Raw genomic sequence first — 17024 nt, 5'->3', positions numbered from 1 at the left:
TAGAAAAGTAAACAACGAGCCTGGAATATCTTGTCCCAGAAAGTCCTCAAAAATTGATGGAGACATGTCAAAAGAATATAGGAGCTAGCCTGAAAGTGCTTTCATGGGCCCAATCTAGGATCACTTAAGCACTTCAAAATAAATGATGATAGTAAAAGATTATAACCCATTGAGTAAGTCGGAATTCATGAGGGAGAAAGAAATTTTCTTATAGTAAAAAGCCAACTAAAATGAAATACAAAAGTCAGAATTAGAAAATTGCCAAAAATCATTGATAATGTATTCAAGTAAGAACCCTAAATGGATGCCAAAACTGGTGGGCCAAAGTCTGAGGAGCAACCAGGTATTCACATAATCTCAAAGAATCATACTACAAGATTCCTATTAATTATAAAGAAGAAAAAATAGTAACTTTATAATGAAGAAGAAACTTGGCAGACACTACCATAACCAGGTGATCAAAGTTAACATTTCCAGGACTGGGACAAATCAACATGATGTGCCTCCTGAATAAAGATGATTAGAAAGACAAGGCAATTGAATTCAACATATGACTCAAGATTATTTTTTGGAGAGAGCTATAAAAGCAATTATTAGCAATATCTGAATAACTACGTTATATCAATGTTAATTTCTTGATTTTGGTATCTATAATTATGTAGAATACCACCTTCATTTCAGGAAACATGCACTTAAGTATGTAACACTAAAGGGGACACCATGTCTCAAATTTACCCTAAAATGGTTCGGGAAAAAATTCTATATATTTGAACATAAATATATTTAAGTATTTTAAAATATGCTTAAAATCTATATAAATATATTTAAAATATATATAGAAGGGGGAGAGAGAGAGAGAGAGAGAGAGAGAGAGAGAGAACAGAGGGAGGAAAAGGAGAAGAGAAAAGAAGAAAAATAATACAAATGAGGAAAAATGTTAATATCGGACAAATAAGCATATGAACTTTGTAACTGTTCTAACTTTTATATAGGGATGAATTACGTCAATATAAAACTTTCAGTAGATGTGGAATTGTAACCTAGATTGATTCTGACTCCAGTTTGCAAATATTCCTTTGAATGCATCCTTCCATTGAGTGAAAACTTTAAGAACACAATTTTATCTTTTTATAGATTACTACTGTTTAAAAAATAAACTTACGCCTAGGGAAAAAACAAACACTAAAGGAAACTATATCAAAAATGTTTTAAATTTGTTTTAATTGCAAAGTAGGGCATAATTCTTAAAATCCAAATAAGAGTTAAATTCTCTTCTCTGGCATACTCCTACACTCTTGGTAACTACTGTTAATAGAGCTATATATATAGCCTTCTAAATTTTTCTATGAAAAATCTAATGTATATATAATTTTCTTCATAAACATGATACCACATTATATGAACTACTGTTTTACTTTATATTTTTAGACTCAACCTTAGACATTCTTTCATGTTAGCACATAATAATCTTTTTATTGTTGCTTAGAATTCCATAGTATGAATGAATGCATTTGTCTTTGAGTACTTAAAAGATTGTCTCCAACTTTTTTCATTTATATACAATGCTATAAGAATGTGAAAGCGCTGGGTCATTTTGTTTTACTTTGCATTTTCCTGCTCTTTTTATTTGTTCTTAGACATTTGTACTTCCCTCCTCTGTTGAATGCCTGTTCACATTCTTTGTCCATTCTCCTATTGGGTCATTTATCCTTTTCTTAATGATTTACAGAAGCACACTGTATAAGAATATTAACCCTTATTTTTATCTCAGTATATACCTTTTGTTGTAGAGATGATTTCACTTTTACCTTATCAAATCTTTGTGGATTCCTAATGCCACAATAATGTTGACGTCTGGGTGGTGAGTCTAGGGATTTTTTAACAATTGTTTAAATGTATCTAGTATATTCAGTAAGTATCTTACTTTTTAAGTGAAAAAAGGTCACCTTTTCATATTCCTTAAAATAAGCAAAATTCCAACAAGATTTCTGATGAAACCTGGTAAATTGATTCTAAAATTCACATGGATTGATGGATTTATTTAATCCTTCCTTTTTTAAACAGGGTCTTGCTCAGTCGCCCAGGCTAGAGCACAGTGGCACAATCACAGCTCACTGTAGCCTCGATCTCCCAGGCCCAAGCAATCCTCCTACCTCAGCCTCCTGAGCAGGTGGGACTACAAGTGCATACCACTGTGCCCAGCTAATTTTTATACTTTTTGTAGATGTGGAGTCTTGCTATGTTGTTCAGCCTGGTCTCAAGCTCCTGGGCTAAGTGATCTGCCCACTTTAGCCTTTCAAAGTGCTGGGATTACAGGAATAAACCATTACACCTGGCCAACTATACCCTCTTAAAGGCCCTTTGGAGACAAGAGAACCAAGCCAAACATGAAGAACCAAAAGGGTAAGACTTGCCTTACAGAGATCGACACTTGTAAAGTGGTATTGGCATAAGAACAGAAAAATAGGCTGGAGGGAAACATCTTAAGTCTGTTTGGGCAGGTATAACAAAAATACCATAAACTGAGTAGCTTATAAACATAGGAAACAACTTATTTATTTCTCATAGTTCTGGAGGCTGGAAGTCCAAGTTCAAGGCACCAGGAAATTCAGTGTTTGGAAAGGGCCCAATCTTCATAGATGGCACCCTTCTTGTTGTGTCCTCACATGGTAGAAAGAACTAACTAGTACACTGGGGTCTCTTCTTGCCCCCATTTATGAGAGCAGAGCCCTCATGACCTAATCACCTCCCCTCCCCCAAAGCCCCTTTTCTTAACACTATCATATCCAGGATTAGGTTTCGACAAATGAACTTGGGGAGGTAGGGAGGCACGAACATTCAGCTCATAGCAGAGAAGTACAGAGAACCCAGACACAAACCTATACATAAATGGAACAATAATGATGAATTATTTAACAAATAGAATTGGGACAATTAGCATATCTTTGAAAGAATAATAAGATTAGATTCCTTTAACACCATATACAATACATGTATGGGCGCTCATGCATGTGCAGACACCCCATTCTGGGTGGATTAAACAAGACATAAATGTAAAAGAACTTTAGGTATTTTATAAGAAAACATATGAGACTCTGGTGGCTACCCTCCAAGATGGCTTTTAATGATCCTCACATCCTGGTATTCAAGCCTATGAAATTGTGATATTACAAGGAATACACATTTTATCTTCCTCCCAAGCTCCTGGGTCCCTAGCAGAGCTCCTAAAACTCTTGCCACTTCATGAGTAATAGCAGTGATAAAGCATCTTTTGTTATAAATTTGGTATCAGTCCCCAAATCCTAATACAAGAGCTTGTCATATACCCTGAAATATCTGGAGTGACAAGAGTGTCTTTTGCACATTAATGAAGTGAACTGGTGGGTGGGGACCCTAGAGCAGTTCAGGATCATGACCCAGTGACTAGAAAGACTAAAGCATGATTAGAGGGTTAGAACTTTCAGCTTCACCTCACCCTCAACCTCCCCAAAGGAAAGAGGAGCTAAAAACTTCAATGATGGCCATGATTTAATTAATCATGTCTACACATAACAGCCAAAAACATGGGCTTCAAGAACTTCTGGATTAGTGAAGGCATTCATGTGCCAGCAGGGTGGTATACCCTGACTCCACAGGACAAGCTCCAGTACTCAGGCCCCTTCCGTATATCACCCTGTCTTCATCTCAACTAGGTATACCTCTAGATAAATAGGAAAAAATGAGAAGATGAGAAAAGAATGCATAAACTTCAAATTAATTAAAGTGAATTAAATTTAATTTGTAAATGAAAAGTTGAAATTTTTAATTCTTAATTTTAAAAATTCTGGTGACAAAATATGCAAAGTTAGGACATGGGTACTTGGGTGCTCGTTTTATTATTCTCTACAGCTTTCTGGCTGCTTGAATAGTCTATAACGAAATACATTCAACCAAAATGAATGGTAAATAACTTAGTCAATATTTTCAGCAGAAAAGATCAAAAGAGTTTATACAATTGATAAAAGAAACCAGTACCATACACAAACACAAAATTAACAAGAAATTACGCTAGTATAAATAAATACATGGGAAAATGTACAAATTCCAGCTCTTTAGTAATTTTTCATCCAAAAAGTATCTGTTGAGTGCTAATACAGTCCAGGCATTATTCTAGGCTCTGAGAAGACAGCAGTGACAATACAGCTCTCACATTAATACACTGAACTTACATTCTAAAAGGCAGAGACAGCCAACCAAAATACAAGCAAATTAAAAAGACACTGATAAATGCTATGAAAACAAAATGGATGATGTGATAGAGGTGAGGAAGAAAGAAAAACAGACTTTAGATTGGGTGTTCAAAGACCCTGAGAAAACACCTAACCTGAGAAGTACATAATGAAAATCCTTCCAAAAGCTAAAGAAAGAGTAAACCAGGCAAGTGAAAAAACCTGACATGAGAACAAACATAATCCATTTGAGGAACACAAAGGTTAAAGTGCTTAGACTGCAGGGAATGAGGGGGTGAGTATGAGACAAGATTAAAAAGGCAGACAAGGAAATCCAGGGGTGAATCCAGGTTTTAACGGAATTTTAAAGCTTATACAACTGGCAGAAGAGCCCACCTAAAAAAAAAAAAGAAACACAAAACCATAAAAACAAATATATGTCATAAATCAAATATTTATTCAGAATAAGAAAGGAAACAATATCAAACTATAAATTTTTAGAAGTTGCCCACTACATCAAAAAATACTAAGTAAGAATCTGGCTCCTCCAAGTACTTGCACCAGGCAAGTTCACACCCATAGCCAGCATACCAGCATCTCCCTCACGCTGAGTGCCACTGCCAGCTCTCCAGGCAACACGATCTCCCACATGCTGGGCACTGCTCTCCAGGCACCACCATACCTCTCATGCTGCACACTTGCACACGCTCTTGGCACATGAACAGTAGCCACGGCCACCAGGGCTGGCCCTCACGGCCTCCTGTGCTCCCCTTCCCACCCCTAGGCTGCAGTACAGTGGTACGATCATAGCTCACTGCAGCCACACAAGCCTGGGCTCAAAGGATCCTCCTGCCTCAGCCTCCTGAGTAGCTGGGACTTTTGTAATCCCTATTTTTTATTTCTGTAGAGACACAGTCTCATGATGTTGCCCAGGCTGTCTTAAACTCCTGGCTTAAGTGATTCTCCCAACTCAGTTTCCCAAGTAGCTGGGATTACAGATGCAAGCCACTGTCCAGCTCAATTTTATAATACAATTTCCTACAGAGAGAACAAAGAAAATAGTTCAGTCTCTTGTTTACAACAGAGAATCAAAGTTTATTTTTTTTTACTACTGATAGTTTAGGAAAGTTTCTTTCAGCTTCACAACATGGTGGTGCCATGTAAATGTCTCAGATTACTGAATCTGCGAAAACCTCTCATGTTTCTTTCACATGTGAGTTATAAGTTAGAAGAACACTTACAAAACTTGCAAAAGGCCAATCTTGGTTTCTCGTACACTACCCATAGTCTTCCAGTGTTGGCTAGGTGCGCCATGGATGAGTTCCTAACACTATGCAAATGTTAGGCCAAGAACCCTCATATGACCATGCCAGCTGCACTGGCAGAGTGCATAGCCATTAAAAAATTCCTGGAAGGTGTTCTTACGTGGAGTCAGCTAGCAACAACTAAACTTTATACATGAAAGAGATTTCAAGTCACATAAACATATCCCCACTCATCTTCTCCTTAGGACTTCAGAATTGCCTTTGTCCACCCCAACACAGCCTGGAAGAACAGGATGTGTGACAGGAAAGAAGCAAAGTGGAAAACTGCAGTGGCCTTAACCAATTAAGTCCAGCTTCAGAAAGGTACTGTGCAAGTGAGAGAGGCCTTAAGCTTTACGAGCTTCAGGGTAAATCTACCTCTGTCCAGATCATTCTGAGCCTCATAGATCATCAAGAACAGTCAGGATTTTTTCTTCTACATGAGACAAGAAACAGTGGAGGATTTTAATCAAGGGATCTCAACTATGTCTTAACAATAACACACAGGGAAATGCACTGACCTAAGGTTATCCTCTAACCCTGATCAAAAAGAGGTATTCAAGCACAAACCAGAACAGTTATGCTTTCATCTCCTGAAAATCGGGTTTCCTTTATCCCTATCTCTGGATTTAAAATCCCAAGATGTGCACAAATCCAATCATCCCATAATATTCTCAAAGACTTCTATTTGAAAATAGAAGTAATGATTTCTCAACCTACAAGTTTTAATAAAGAACAGCACTCTTTAAAAGCAGGATACTTAGGTACTACGTGTTGTTCTACAGCTATCTGAGGAATGAAGGTACTGTTGTTCCTAGCTGTGCGGCCCCAATCTTAACAGCCTGACCTTTCCATCAGCTCACGAGACTCCAAATATCTTCAATTAATTCCTTTTCTACTTAATTTAGCAAAATTTAACTAGTAAGTTCGTTTTTACAAACAAGAGCTATGAATCCAACAGATAAGTATGTAATAAACAAGTAATAGTAAACCAGTCAATCATGAACCCTGAAGTTATTAAAAGCACTGGGGGTGGAGATGGCAAAAATGATTAGAAGCTGTTGAACCAGAAATGCTGGAGGGTGATGGCATTCCTCAGCCTTTCCTACTCACCCACAGGTCTCCTGTTCTGCCTTTTCATGTTTGGGGAGAAGGGTCGAGAGAGGAGCACACAGCAGCTTCTCACCACACAACATTATCCCTGTTACTGAAATGCTAAAGAAGCTATGAAGAAAAGGACATTAAAGAATGCAAAAAAAAAAAAAAAAAATACGCACAGAAGAGCATAATACAGATAGAAAGCGTAAAATTTAGGAATGGGAAACACAGAATAAAGCACTGTAGGAATAGGTTAGTCTAGAAAACCTTGGTCCCAGAGTAGTTGGTGTGGAAGAACTGCCAGCCAGATTCATCTCATCCATAAATAAGATCTCTGTAGCTAAATCACAAAGGCAATGACAAGGTGAATTTACAGTTTTCACATCCAATTACACATTGTGAAACTTTAACCTAATAAGACAACATTTAAAAGAGAAGCCAAAACAATTGTAAAATTTTTCATTTAGAAAAATATCTGATAAAGGTAAAAATAATTGTTACCCATGCATATGTTTTTTAAATTAACTGGCTTTACAAAGTTCCTTATAAAAAACTAGACCCAGATCCCTCTCCAGTATTTCCTTTTCCCAAAAGCTTTCTCTAGTTTATTCAGTGACTGCCGTTGAGGAAGTCTAAGATATAGCCGTTTCCTGGTCCTGGCATCCTGCATTACTTCCCACCCCCGACATCTCAACACTAATCATCTCAATCCTAACTTTGGCTAGATCAATATTTAAGGCTTATATCATTATCACTACATAAAGTATTCAGAGCTGAGCCAAGCAGTAAACAATAATTTCTTTTCTTTTACTGCATAATATTTTGTTTCCCTTGCAATTAATAATTGATTTCTCATTTTCTTAGTTTTCCACATGCTTATCTATTATATATTTACCCCAATTCACCCAAGACTCTCCAGTCTGACAAAGCTCCTTTGAGTATATTAATTTACATCAGGCTTCTATCAATTTCATCTTCTGGAAGAAGTCTCTCCCTGTCTTCAGAGTTACTACCATCTGGACTGAGAAGCCTGGGCCAGGTACACAGCTACTCTCCTCCCACTCCTCTCTGACATTAATCATCATCTTCCTAAAAACACCACTGCCACTCTCTCCCCGATCCTCCATTCCCCTCAGATCCCACCTCAGAAGTCTCATGAGAAAAAAGTGTGCCAACAAAGCTTGGAAAATCTTGCAACACACAGTCACTTTCTGGAATTCCCTAATGCATACGTTTGAGAACCCTCTTCTAAAAAAACCTTTCAATTTTGTTTAGTCCAGGTGTTTCTGAAGCTTAATCAAAGACAATAATCTATTTTTGAGGAATACCTACCTAATAGTGTACACTTGGGGAAATGATACATGGATGGTAAGCTACTTGAAGGCAGGGAATATAGCTTATTATCGTTTGCAAATTAATGACATCTAACATGGAACAAAACATAGGAAACAAGCATGCTGAAGCAAACACAAGGTCTATGTAATAGATGTCACATATCTTGGTCATTCTAAAAGCTATCCCAAAACACCAATGATCATCCTAGGTATATCATAACAATTCTATATATATTTCATAGAAGCTCTACTATAAATTCATTGTATGTGAGTGCAGCTATCCCTGGGTATTCATGACGGATTGACTCCAGGACCCACTAAGGGTACTAAAATCCACAGATATTCAAGTCTTTTATATAAAATGGTATAGTATTTGCATATAACCTACATACACTGTCTTGTATACAGGCATACCTTGAGACACTGCAGGTTCCGTTCCAGACAACCGCAATAAAGCAACACAATTTTTTTTGGATTCCCAGAGCATATTAAAGTTATGTCTACACTACACCATAGTCTTTTAACTGTGTAATAGCATTATGATTTTAAGGTCATCTGAGCCTTAAGCAAGTCATCATCTTTTTGCTGGCAGAAGGTCATGTCTTGATGTAAATGGCTGCTGACTGATTGGGGTGGCAGTTGCTGAAGGTTAGAGTAGCTGTAGCAATTTCTTAAAATGAGACAATAAAGTTTGCCACATCAACTGACTCTCCCTTAGAAAAGATTTCTCTGTAACATGCCATACTATTTATCCACATGCCATACTATTAACATGCCATACTAACTATCTTTACGTAATATTCTAAATCCTTTGTTATCATTCCAACAATGTTCTCAGCATGTTTTCAAGGAGTAGAATCCATCTCAAGAAACCACCTACTTTGCTCATCCGTAAGAGGCAACACCTGGCCAGGGGTGGTGGCTTAGGCCTATAATCCTAGCACTTTGGGAGGCCAAAGCAGGAGGACTGCTTGAAGCTAGGAGGTCGAGAACAAGAAAGTGAGACCCTGTCTGTACAAAAGATGATTTAAAAAAAAAAAAAAAAAGTTAGCCAGGCACAGTGGTATGTGCCTGTAGTCCCAGCTACTTAGGAGGCTGAGGAGGGAAGACAGCTTTAGCTGGAGAGTTCAAGGCTGCAGTGAGCTAGGATCGTGCCACTGCATCTGCTCTAGCCTAACAGAATGAGAACTTGTCTCCAAAAAAAATTTTTAAGTAAACAAAGGCAGCAACTCCTCATCCATTAATGTTTTATCATAATACAACAATTCATTTCCATCTTCAGGCTCCACTGCTAATTCTCATTCTCTTGCCACTTCCACCACATCTGCAGTTACTTCCTTCTTCAAAGTTTTGAACCCCTCAAAGTAATCCATGAGGGCTTAAATTCAACTTTTTCCAAACTCTTGTTAATGTTGATATTCTGACCTCCTCTCATGATTCATGAATGTTCTTGATGGCATCTAGAATGGTGAATCCTTTCAGGAAAGTTTTTCACTGACTTTGCTCAGAGCCATCAGAGGAATCCCTACCTATGGCAGCAGCTATACCCTTAGAAAATGTATTTCTTAAATAATAAGATCTGAAAGTTGAAATTACTTTGATACCTGGGCTGCAGAATAAATGTTGTGTTAGCAGGCACAAAAACAACATTCAACTCCTTGTCCATCCCTATCAGAGCTCTTTGGCGACCAGGTCCACTGTCAATGAGCAGTAATATTTTGAAAGGAATCTCTCTTTCTGAGAAGTAGGTCTCCACAGTAGGCTTAAAATAGTCAGTAAACCAGCTATCAACAGATGTGCTGTCATCCAGGCTCTGTTTTCCACCGATAGAGCACAAGCAGAATGCAGCTATACATAATATATAATTCTTAAGGGTCCTAGGATGTTTGGAATGGTAAAGGAGCACTGACTTCAACTTAAAAGTCACCAGCTGCATTGGCCACTACCAAGACAGTCACTGTACTCTGAAGCTTTTAAGGCAGGCATTGACTTCTCTCTAGTTATGAAGTCCTGGATAACATCTTCATCAAATAGAAGAGTGTCTTGTCTACAATGAAAATCTATTGTTTAATGTAGCCACCTTCATCAATGATCTTCGCTAGATCTTCCGGATAACTTGTTGCAGCTTCTACATCAGCATTTATTATTTCACCTTGCACTTTATGTTATGGAGATGGCTTCCTTCCTTAAACTTCATAAACCAACCTCTGTTAGCTTCCAACTTGTCTTCTGCAACTTCCTCACCTATCTTCACAGAATTAAAGAGAATTAGGGCCTACCTCTGGATTAGGCTTTGGCTTAAAGAAATGTTGTGGCTGGTTTGATCTATCCAGACCACTCAAACTTTCTCCTTATCAGCAATATGGCTGTTTCGCTTTCTTATCGTTCATGTGTTCATTGAAGCAGCACTTTTCATTTTCTTCAACAAATTTTCCTTTGCATTCACTTGGCTCAAAAGGACTAGCTTTTCGCCTATCTCGGCTTTCAACACAGCTTCCTCACTATACTTCATCATTTCTTGCTTTTGATTTCCAGAGAGACATGTGACTCTTTCTTTCACTTGAGCATGTAGAGGCCACTGCAGGGTCATTAACTGGCCTAATTTCAATATTGTTGTCTCAGAAGAAAGACAGGGGTACAGCCAGTTGCTGGAGCAGTAAGAACTTACATGTTTATTAAGTTCATCACCTTACATGGGTAATGGTTCATGGTGCCCCAAAACAATTACAACAGTAACATCAAAGATCACTGATCATAGATCACCATAACAGATAAAATAATGAAAATTTTTGAAATATTGCAAGAATTACCCAAAATGTGACACAGAGACACAACAGAAGCACATGCTCTTGGAAAAATGGCACTGACAGACTGGCTCAACTCAAGGTTGTCTCAAATCTTCAATTTGTAAGGAATGATTAGCAAAGTGCAATAAAACAAGGCAGGCCTATACTTTAAATCATCTCTAGATTATTTATAATACCTAATACAATGTAAATAGTATGTAAATAGTTGTTACACTGTATGGCTTAGGAGAAAATAAGGGGAAAAAGTCTATACATGTTCAGTATGGACGTAACCATTCTTTTTTTTTTCCTGCAAGTATTTTTGACACATCGTTGGTAGATCCACAGATGCAGAATCGACAATGGATATGAGGGGCCAACTGAGCATTATCTCAACTCCACTCCACTGGATAGGGCATACTTCTCTTTGCTTACAAAATTAAGTCCACCCTCAAAAATGCAACACGCCTAAAGACAACTCTGATTCCACAGCATTAAGTACAATGGCTTTGTAAAAGCTGTAAATGTATGACAATAAGTTAATAATTCAACATGTATATTACAATATGAGTGAATATACTTTATGTTAATGACAATTTAAATGAGACAAAGGATAAGTGGTGAAGAAATCGTTCCTCCTTCCCTCCTAAACAATTCAGGCAAACCTAAATAAGGGCAGTCACTTATTCCAGTCCCCTTCTCTCAATAGAAGAGAGGAAGAAAAACATTCTGCCCCTGGGTGGTGTAAAGAACAAACTGTGCTCCTCCAAGCTTCATTCAGTAGCTCTGGACCAAACGAATCAACATGTTTATCTGCTAATACAGCTGAGCTCATTTTAAAGTGTTATGCAGGAACAAAGGAAACAAACTTTTTAAAAAATGAAACTAGTAAGAATCAGAAAGTTTTTGTTGTTTTAGCAAATTTAGTTAGGTTGTTTATGAAGACCAAAAATTAACAGAATAAATCTTCCATTTTGTCAAAATGTTTATTCTCAACTGAAGAAGATTTAAGGAAACTCAGGCTCGAAAACATCTGATCTAAGGGTCAAGGACAATCTGACTTCTTAGTTCTGCCAGCAGTTTTTGAAAGTTGCTTCCTGTACTAGGGAATGTTCACTGTTCTTGCACAAACAATAATAAAAGTCATTTTTATACAAACACCTTGATTATTCTTTCCTTTTAAATTCACTGTTTGGTAATAACAAAGGCTACAATCATGATTCTAATAAACATTCTGAGCTTTTACTTACCATTAAATTTCTATTATTATTTGTGGGAAAACAATTTATTCACTTGTTCAAAAATATGTCCCCGATGCTAATTACATGCCAGACATTATAGATAAAAGTCAAAAGTCGGCGAAAGAGAGTCACTTCCCTCCCAGAGCTTCCAGTTTTGTTGACAAAATATTATGCAATTACACACATATATATATCTATAACCTAGACTATGAAAATGGAACTATACCATGAAAGCAAACAACATAATCTGGCCTGCGAGTCAGAGGATCCTTCGGCAGTGATAATTAAGCTGAGATTAGCTTTACAATCACTAAACATGATTTGAAACACATTCCATATCATCCTAGGAGTAAGAATGCTTACAGCTACGTGGGGGAGGGGAGAAGGATTTATAGGAGCAAAGGTAAAATCCACATGACTTTAAAAATAGAGGTAAGAGCTTCATGTGTACAACACCAAGAGATCACTTATCTCTGCAGGAAGAAACGCAATGGCCATTCCTCGTATATTTCCACTCAAAAATAGGTTTCATAACTAGAACTATTTTCCAATAATAAAGCCAAACATCAGCTATCAATCTAATAATCTCCAATCATCTCAAGTCCTCCAAACACATTAAGCTGAATTTATAACAGTAAACACATTACAAGCCTCAGACCCCTTATAAACCAGGTAATGAAAAAGATGTCTTAAGCTTCACATATCACAGGTCATCTAATGTTAGAACAGAAACTGCTAGAAATTTTCTTGTAATAAAACACTTTCGCTGCCCAAATCAGGAATAACACCCGAAGTAAAGAAGGAGCATTTATAATGTCACACATCTAGTTCATGGAATAGAAAATTGGGTAGAGCTTGAATTGCCTGAGTCACTCTCTATGCTTTTTCTACTAGCATTACAGCGGCAAATGTATGACAAGGAACACACATGTTGCGAATAAATAAGGCTGAATTTTAAGGCACAAATTACATTTCAAAATTTTAAAAATGTTTTAAATATTGTTAGAGATAAAAATATGTTAAAAAAAAATTTCTTTTACACTATGTTGCCTAGTCTGGTCTTAAACTCCTGGCACAAGGAATCCTCCCTCTTTAGCCTCCCAGAGTGTTGGGATTACAAGCATGAGCCACTGTGCATAACTCAAAATTTTTATGTACTTTCACCAATCTGCATATGCCATAGGCTCTAGAAAACAAATGTTCCCTCCTACCACATACCACAGAAGGGTAAAATTGAACAGCTAGGGACGGTAGATAGCTCAAACCTGTAATGCCACATGCTATGGGAGGCTCAAGTAAGAGGATCTCTTGAGGCCAGGAGTTCAAGACCAGGCTGGGCAACATAATTAAACCCTGTCTCTACTGAAAAATTAGCCAGACACAATGGCACACACCCGTTGCCCTAGCTCCTCAGGAGGCTCAAAACGGAGGATCCCTTGAGCCCAGGGGTTCAAGGCTGCAGTGAGCTATGATCGCACCACTGCACTCCAGCCTGGACAACATAGCAAGACTCTGACTCTTAAAAAGAAAAAAGTGAAGAAAACTACTATTTATTGACTCCATAGGGTCTAGGAGCTCGACTGAGTGGCTTATGTACTTTAATTTCCATTAATCATCACAACTACCCTCTTATTAGATATTATTCTCATTTTACTGAGACCCAGAAACATTAAGTAATTTACCCATGGTTACACAGTAGAAAAATGGCAGAAGTAGGATTTGAAGTCTAAATCTAAATCCATGTAGCCATTTTACCATTAAAAAGCAATTTTTTTCTTTTTTTTGAGACAGGGTCACATTCTGTCACCCAGGCTGGAAAGCAGTAGCACAATCATGGCTCAACTCACTGCAGCCTCAACCTCCCTGAGGTGAGTGATTCTCTCATCTCAGCCTCCCAAGTAGCTGGGACTACAGGTGCATGTCACCATGTCTGCCTAACTTCTCTAAATTTTTTGTAGAGATGAGGTTTCACCATGTTGCCATAGCTGATCTCAAACTCCCGGACTCAGGCTATCCATCTGCCTTGGCCTCCCAAAATGCTGGGGTTACAGGCATAAGCCACTGTACCCGGCCAGTGTTTTCTTCATTAAAAAATACTATATAATGTGGTCAGGTCTCCCTGGTAACTTACAGATGCCCATTTAATTGCTAATGAAACATCTTTTAAAGTTTGGTCCAGAATAACTTCCATTTATAACATTATATCAAAAAGAACTACCAAGTTTTAAACAACTACTCTACAAAAAAAATTGAGAGCACATTCTTAAATGTTAGGCATGTTTTCTTTTGTGACATTCTTTTCAACCCTGCTGTCAATGCCACCAGAAATGGGTGTTACATACTCCTATGAAATGTTGGCTCAGACACAAGAAGAGTATAATGCATGACTGCTTAAGAGAACCATAAAAATAAAAGAACCACATTTTAATAATTCTGATTTCTCCACCGGTGGACAGCCAATTATCACCTTCAACTGGGACAGAGCATACTGCTCAAAAATATGAACCAAGTAGTCCAAATAGAGCAAAGCACATCATTAATTAAAAGAATACCAATTTTTGCACAACTACCCACACCAGAGGACTGTCTCTGCTTTCTCAGCTCTGCTAAATTCTGTTACCACTCACGCACCAGGTTCTCAGCTTCCAATATTTAGTTGATGTTGTTTGCCTGCTGTCATCATCTCTCATTCTGTTCTCTTTACCCTCATGGATTTCTGCTTTTATATGCGCTATCATTTTAGTAGGGAGAGAAATACATGTCTTCTCTAATACTGGAGATTTTTAAAGTTTTATTTTGATCTCTATGGTATCTGTTTCCTCCCAGTGTTGTAAGTATCACTCCGTCTTCCACCTGTCTACTTTGATCTCTTTTTTTTTTAATGTTGGAGCCTTCCCCCAAATGGTCAATGGTTTTGGATTGTTAGTTCATATTTAAGAATAAGTCCCTGAAAAGAAATGACTGAAAGATCTGTGTGGAAGAACATGGCTTAACGAAATTGTAGAATTCACTTAGGGTACTCTCAGCAGAAACCCTATCAGTATCTGAAGATGCTGTTATTTTCAGTCTTCCAAAGGAAAAAGACAGGACAGGATTGACTGTGGAGTTCTGGAAGAGCAGAGGAAAACAGCTAAGAGTGCAATAGTTCAGGCATAGGTTCCCCTTGATCTCTTTGTTTTAAACCACGCAACAATCCACTGCCCCTGGTTTCACAGTCCAGGCACCTCTTCATTAATTTTGCAAAAAATAAACTTTGTTCTCCTGAGGCTAAGGGGTTGGTAGTGGAGAGTCACCCATCTACAAGGATACATAGGGAAAAAATCATAGGATTCCACTTGTCAGTGTACACAAATCTTCCAACCAGCTTCCCTGTTTTCAGCCCCATTTCTGACCCCTATCTTCCTTAGTATCTGGCACCTCCAAATGCTCAGTGTCTTGGGAGCTTCGGACAAACACAGTATTGCACATCTCATAGGTACTGCTGTGCACTTACAGGTACTGTGTGATGATTTCTCTGTGAAGTCATTCACTACCTGTCCATCTGCTTCCTTATTTCAAAAGCTATAGCAGCTTCTGTCTCCTGTTGTAACCTCTCCCAGTCTTTGTTTTCTTTCTTCCATTTCGGCAGGAATTAGGAAAGAGGAGGAGATACAGGTGTAGCCAATCTGTCATTTTTGGTCATAAGCCCTGACAGAGCTCTTTTGAAATCAGCTATCTCAGGATACTGACTTTAAGGACTAAACTAGTATTTCTCAAAAGGACTAAATCAGTATTTCTCAAAGTCTGATCACAAACCTGCATTAGAATCCACAAGGATGCCTGTCCACACAGCAGTCTGGGTGCTTTTCGCTTTTGCTGTTAAATGTAAATCAGACTAAGTCACTCCCCTACTAGAAACTCCCTAAAAAGCAGCTTCCCACTCCACTTAAAAGCCAAGGTCTTTCAAAGCCTGAAATGATATGGCCAATGTACATGTATCTCTGATCCCACCTAACACCATTCTTTCCTGCCACTTTCCTCTGCTCTTACTATATCCTGACAACAGTGGTCTTCTGTTTATTCCTTAACCACCAACCAATTTATTGCTAACTCAGGGCCTTTGCACATACTCATTCCTCTGCTTGTAACATTGTTCTTCTAGTTCTTTGCATGGCCCCCTTCTCATTCTTCAGATCTCAGCCCACAGGTGGACAGACAAAACGTGGTACATCCATATTATGGAATGTTATTTAGGCTTAAGAAGGAAGGAGGTGCAGACACATGCCACAGCATGAATGAACCTCAAAGACACTATGTTAAATAAGCCAGTCACACAAATACTGTACGATCCACTTATATGAGGCACTAGAGCAGTCGAATTTATAGAAGCAGAAAGAATGGTGGTTGTTGGGGGCTGAGAGGTGAGGGAAAACAGATAATTACTGTTTAATGAGTACAGAGTTTCAGTTTTACAACATGAAAAAGTTCTGGAAGTAGATGGTGGTGAAAGGTTACACAACAATGTAAATGTACTTTAATGCCACTGAAATGCACTTAAAAATGGTTAAAATGGTAAATATGTTATATATTTTTTTTAAAAAAAGCATGATGAAAAAACAAGAGTTATCCCTTCAAAAGACTCCTCCCAAGATCACTCTATGCAAAGCTCTCTCTCTCTCTCTCTCTCTCCCCCCCTCCCCTGCCAGGTAATTCTCTGGCACATATGATGGTATACGTTCTTCAAAGAAATTACCACTATATAAAATTACCCTGTTTATTATCTGTCCTCCAATTAGAGAGTGGGCACCTGGAATGTCTTCTAATACTACCTACACAATATGGTAATCAATATATGATAGGAAGGCACTCAATACACATTTGGTGGCTAAATGAATTAACCAGCTTCTCAGTCTCAACCCAGGCCTACTAATTGAGAATCCCAGGATTCTCAGACATGATTTATTTGAAGATAAAACTTCCTATTTATGACCCAAATAGCACCTCCCAATCCCAAAAGCTAGTTAGGACAATTTGACACGAATGACCCTTAATTTTTTTTTTTTTTTTTTTTTTT

At 37.9% G+C, this 17024-nt stretch overlaps 1 protein-coding gene and 1 long non-coding RNA gene across 7 annotated transcripts in view; both read right to left on the bottom strand.

The window, feature by feature from the left end:
• Positions 1-17024, bottom strand: part of AKT3 (AKT serine/threonine kinase 3) — a 331186-nt gene that overhangs the window by 267786 nt on the left and 46376 nt on the right. The gene's annotated exons all lie outside the window — the stretch shown is intronic.
• Positions 10504-17024, bottom strand: part of LOC116526133 — a 20496-nt gene continuing 13975 nt past the window's right edge. Inside the window, exon 3 of the long non-coding RNA XR_004257984.1 lies at positions 10504-12165. This is a non-coding gene — a long non-coding RNA (uncharacterized LOC116526133). The remainder of the gene's footprint in view (positions 12166-17024) is intronic.

The sequence above is a fragment of the Sapajus apella genome, unplaced genomic scaffold, assembly GCF_009761245.1.
Source record: "Sapajus apella isolate SASKATOON/1434 unplaced genomic scaffold, GSC_monkey_1.0 scaffold49, whole genome shotgun sequence".
Lineage (NCBI taxonomy): Eukaryota > Metazoa > Chordata > Mammalia > Primates > Cebidae > Sapajus > Sapajus apella.
Note: the sequence above shows the minus strand (reverse complement) of the source record. Positions and strands in the feature narration are given on the sequence as shown.